Source organism: Epinephelus fuscoguttatus, linkage group LG1 (genome assembly GCF_011397635.1).
Source record: "Epinephelus fuscoguttatus linkage group LG1, E.fuscoguttatus.final_Chr_v1".
Classification (NCBI taxonomy): Eukaryota; Metazoa; Chordata; class Actinopteri; order Perciformes; family Serranidae; genus Epinephelus; species Epinephelus fuscoguttatus.
Genome location: NC_064752.1, coordinates 43,539,999 through 43,545,998, shown reverse-complemented (window position 1 = coordinate 43,545,998; position 6,000 = coordinate 43,539,999).

Here is a 6,000-nt window from a genome sequence, read left to right as displayed (position 1 = left end):
AGCACCACCAAGACTTGCAAAATAGACATAAGAGCCCTAAATTTAGCACAAATTTAGCTCAAATTTAGCAGAGCTGACAGAGAGGCGACTGGAAACCGTCCTATGTCATAATACAATAGATATGGTGTGGCCACCAATCAGTTGAGGCTATGATTACAAGGAGTGAATCTTCCAGCCCAAGATAACAAGATGTCGTATGCATCATTTAAAAGATGTTTTAAGTGAATCCAGAGGGACTTTAGCTCTGCAATGCAATTCTGAATTTAAATCTAATTTTAATGGAAACCATGCATGTAGAGTGGCATGGACATATAAGTTGTCTCAGCTTTTATTTTGTGGCTACATTTACGTGGGTTGTTTCATAATGACACACGCCATCATATTAGCTTCAGTTAACTTAAAACTTTATCTAAAACTTTGGTTAATCTGTGTTCATTAAAGCTTGCTGCAGTTTTTAAACAGTCTGTGATTCAGGCAAACAAAGATGAAAAGAGTATGAGAACGCAGAAGTAAAAGTACTTGTGTGAAAATGTACAAAATTACAGTAAACAGAAGGACATTTAAAATGTACTCTGCCTTATATATTACTGCATTTCTTTTTTAAAAGTGAAAGAGGCAATGGAGGGTGTAAAGATGGTACTCTACTGTAGCACGGTTAAATTAAATTAAAGAACATTATTGGGCTACAAAATAAACTGCATGAAATGTGAATACTTGCACCAGAGGAACAACATCAGCAACATGACCCCTTATGTCCAAACTAACAATAAATTACATTTCCTTTGCATACAACTGCAATTTTAAATCTACAATCTATTTCATCAGTGTAGCCTTAACAGGCTTAACCATAAAAGAGACAAAACTCAGACAATAAAAACTACCAACAAAAAATAAAAGAGATGTATACACTTTAACAGTTGCAACAAGCATTATTAAGCCACATAAATTTGATAACCTGACACTTCTTATAGTACCAACAGAAGAACAGCAGACAACACAGAGATGTTTTAGCAATATAAAGTCCACAATGGCTGCAGCCTCAAACACATATTAAAGCAATAAAAGAGCTGTTCACTTTTTACACACTACATAGTGCACACACACAGTGCTAAGTAAGTAGACAACGCAGTTTTTGCTGACATTCCCATCTGGAGAGAGTTCAGTAAGTGTGTTGTTTTACTCACCTGTGGTAACAGCATTCAATGAGACTTGAGCATCGCAAAGTTCACCTCTCTCCTTATTTGTTCTTGAAGCTTAATATAACCAGTCCCAGTCTCTCTGCCACATATATATGTAGATATATATAGATATGCCGAGGTACAGTAATTCTGACCATAACCATACCCCATAAGGACATGATCTTTGATTTGATTGCCTTGCTGTGCATTTTTTGTACTATTCAATTAATGTTAGCCCCGGCCCAGGTGAGATGGCTGTTCCACACCCCTTGCATCCCCTGACACCCAGCCAGTGAATGTACACATTAAACATGTAGATCTTCCAGAGTGTCAGCTGAGCGCAGCATACCCTGAGCTCTGCCTTCCTGCCACCACAGCCAGACCAGCAGCTTCTCCTCTACTGCCGCTATAGTTTGTCATTATTTTTTTTGATGTCATGAAACTGTGTGTTTTACCAAAGTACTATAATTGTATTAAAAAGTACTTAAAAGTAAAATTAGGATTTTTTTGAAAATACTCAAAAAAGTACAAGTATACAAAAAAAAACTTTGTTACAGTAACAAAGACTAACTGTAATTGATTACTTCCACCCCTATAATGTCTGCCGTAGGTTAATGATGTGTCACAAGTCAGACTCATACCATAATCCTGTTGTCATATCAAAAAGATTGATCATTCTTTACACTGGGTCATTACTTGCTCATCATTCATGTACTTAACATTTAAAGAAGTCATTTTTAGTGAAGAGTCATGGCCACAGACTTGCCTAAAGCCTTTGATGTCATCACACCACTGATGAGCTTATAGCTAGAGAATTTAACGTTGTGGGCATATTTATCCAATTTGTAAGACCATGTGCACAGGCTAGTACAAATCACTCATTACTTGAATAATGTACTAGTCAAGGTTGAGTTTGTCATCTGTATGATTATGCAACACACTATCTCTGGATTTGTATAAGGTGTAGTTCTTCAGTTTGAAGCTGTCTGGGGTTAATGTACAGACATTTCCCTTACAGTCCACATGTCTTTCTCTTAGAAATCTACAGGGTCTTTCCAAGACTCCCTTAAGGGACATACATGAGGGATGTGACTGTGTCAGTGTTTTAACCACTGTATCTGTGCTGAGTGCTTCTCTTCACAGAGTCATCCACGCGCCTGACCGCATCCATCCCAGGAGCCACATCTGGAGGCCACATGCGCTCAGGACCTGAGTGGACTGGAGCCAGGGCCCAAAACAGCTCAGGGGGACATTTTATGCAAGGCTGGAATTGCTGGATTAACCTTGCTGCATGTCAATCATTTTTAATTACCAGGACTGCTTATTGATGTGAGCTCCTTCACCATATTTTGACTGAACAGAGAGGTGGAGCATTTAGTTAGTAGCAGGGGGTACATGGCATTTCCTCTGACCCGACTTGATTGAGCTCTGCTTTGACAAATTAGGCTCCAATTGCAGCTGCAGCCTGCCAACACATTTCTGAACACCAAACACATTCATAGCTTTGTTGTCACCATTTTGTACTGAGTTATCATCTCTGTAAATGAAAGGAGCTGTGTACGACATTAAGAGCATATCTGTGATTCAGAGGCTGAGCTGGGATCGTCTCTGCACGGCTCTCAACATGGAGGTCCCTGAGCTAGTAGCTAATGGTGCCAACAGTAAGAACAGTGTTAAGAACGGCAGCAGTCCTGACAGAACAAAGGGTGTTAACCTAGGGGAAAATACAGGGTGGGCACTATGCTTTAGAAAGCATTATCAGCATAGTGCTATATAAGTGCATTGATGATCGGCAGCGATTAGCTAGCCAGTGGGTTACACACATGCAGCTGGACCATCTACGATAACAAAGTAGAGGGAAGCTCAGATTACAACACATCAAGGTAGCGTGACTTCATTATCTGCTCAGGACACCATTACTCCACTATCTTTTAGCATAGCACAGAGCTGTTTGCTGCAATATGAATGCTCTATATGTTGCTTACAGAACCTTTAAAGGGAAATTTCGATTTATTTCAATCTGTCTTCTATAGTCCTAAATTTGTTTCAAGTGACTAGTGACATAAAAATAATAGTTAGCATGTTAGCCGTTAGCCTAGATACAGCCGGGGCGCATAGTAGTGTCAGACCTGTTAAAACGTAAGTGAATGGGCAACCTTCAAGTGCAAAGTTAGTCCACTAAACAAGCTTTTTTTCCACAGAGACCGCCTCATATCGTTAGGACAAATGTCAGAGAACATATAGAAAACGACATGTAAACGTGTTGTCTTACCTTACCGGTGTGCTGCCATGTTTGTTTACCATTTAGCTCTGCTTTCCAAAGCGCAGCCGAAATATATCTCGCGGGCTCTAGATAAAGCCCAGCTGGATACTCACCAATATCACTCACTAATACCTACATGCTCACTATTATTTTTATGTCACTAGTCACTAGAAACAAATTTAGGACGATAGAGACAGGTTGAAATAAACCGAAATTTCCCTTTAAATGATTTCCCCAAATCCAAAAACCCTGCTCTGGAAAGCACAAAAAAAACTTTCCTTTTTTTTAGATACTACTATTTGTATTGGAAACAGAGAAAAATTGTGCATTGACAGCCACTTGGTTTCTCTTAAAAGATCAAACCAGGGTTCTTACATGTTTTAGCCATATATCACAAATTCTTTATATCCCCACCAGTCATGTTCCAAACATAAAATATTGTTGTTAACTGCTGAACATGTTTTTTGCCCTTCAAGGCAGCCATGGCTTTGTCTTTCATTTCAATGCACTATACAAATCAACTTGCAGAAGCTTAAAACTTGCTCGAGCTCAGTAAAGCCTTACAGAAGCCTTTACGTGTCATGTTTTACATTTGTATGACATCTGGAGCATTTAGTTGCTGGGCAGAAGCTAACCTTCCCTCACTTTCAACAAAGCGTTAGTACCAGCAGAAATCATTTTGGTGTATCAAGAAATCATTACAAATACAAATGGTTGGGTTTAATAGGCTCTGCTTACCTAAAGAGTCAGTACAGTCTATTTATTTATCACCAAAGAGGCAGTACTTCAATAGTACTATAAAGTGTCACTTCATGTCTCGATTAATGTGATCTCACAGAATTATGTGAATGGCCATGACCTCTTAACACCACCTTACATAATAGTGGCACATATTGTGCTTAAATAATGTGGTGGCAGCAGATGGGTTTTGGTACTAAAACTACTTGGTTAGGTTTAGAAAAAAATGGGGTTTCCATTGAAATAGCAGAGGACCTCGAAGTATATTCTGGTGTGTACAGCATGTAGTGGTCAGAGATACACCTCAGTGAAGGAGCATGAAGAGCTTTAAAAGTAATCAGTAAATCTTAAAATCAAGTCTAAAACATAGTGGCAGTGTCAAGAAGCTACAACTGGAGTGATGTGATTATGTCTATTGGTTCTGGTTAGGGTGACCATATTTTGATTTCCAAAAAAGAGGACACTCAGCCGGCCACGACATAGCCTACTTAAATGATACTCGCAGCTTACTCAGAGATGCCTTATAATTTTAATATATTTAAAATTTATATGTATGGATAGAAAATTCAGTTATATTACAAAATAATATCTCTCAAAGACAGAAATTCGGATAGGCCCCAATAGGGGACACATACACACACTAGAGTGTGGCGATCCGAGCCCGATGGTACCCGATGAGTCGGCCAGGTTTGGTCAGAAATGTAGCTATAAATTGTATTCGGGCTCGGGTCGGATTCGGTCAGCTTTCAGAGAAAATGTAGTGTAAAAATAAATAAAATCCTATTGTCTGTCCTGTTTATTGCTTGGGCACTGTTATTTACGTGACAACACCTGAACATAACACACACAGACACACGTTGGCTGTTTGTTTCTATCTCTCTCCTCGCTGGAAGTCTCGGACCGCCAGCCGCCAGCCTCCGCCTTGATTAAACGCTGAAAATAAAATAGCCTGTAACCACTGTGTGACACAAACTCAGTGCTTTGGTCATTAAATAATGTCGGGCTTGGTTCGGGTTTGGACAGAAATATGCTGCCCGTGCTGCACTCTAACACACATACACACAAACACACGGAAAACCGGACATTATCATCAGTTTATAAAAACCCCCCGGACGGGACGTGAAAAATGGACATGTCCGGGCAAAAGAGGACGTTTGGTCAGCCTAGTTCTGGTTAAAAGCCTGGCAGCTGAATTTTGTACAGTCTGGAATTGATCAATAGATTTTTGACTCAAGCAAGAACAGAGGCTGTTGCAGAAATCCAGGCGTGAAGTGATGAAGGTGTCTAAAATTATCTAGTCTTTAAAAGTTAAAATGGATTGTATTTTGAAAACATTTCTAAGGTGATGACAACATGATTGCACCAGCTAGAGGCAGAATTCGTTGTGTACAGTGCTGGGGCCTGATGACAACAATCTCTGTTTTCTCTGTGTTTAGCTGAAGGAAATTTTTTGACATCCAGTTTTTAACATCAGTAAGGCAGTCATTTAGTGAACACATCATTCCAGGGTGTGTGGATCTAACAGGCAGGTACACCTGTATATCATCAGCATACTACTACCTATGGGGTCGTAACATTAACCTCCGCCCAGTGCAAGGTGGTGTTGAACCACTGACCAGTGTGTTCCCCAGGACAAATGACCTGATTAACTTAACAACTTAACATTGTTTCAGTGGTGCTGACATGTAATTCTAACACATAATGTGCCACCACCACGTAATTCAGTGTTGAGATGTCGTGGTCATTTCATTTATTTCTGTGAGACTAAGTCTGTTTTGATTACTTTGTGGTTATGCTATTTAGAGCAACAAGCAGACAAAT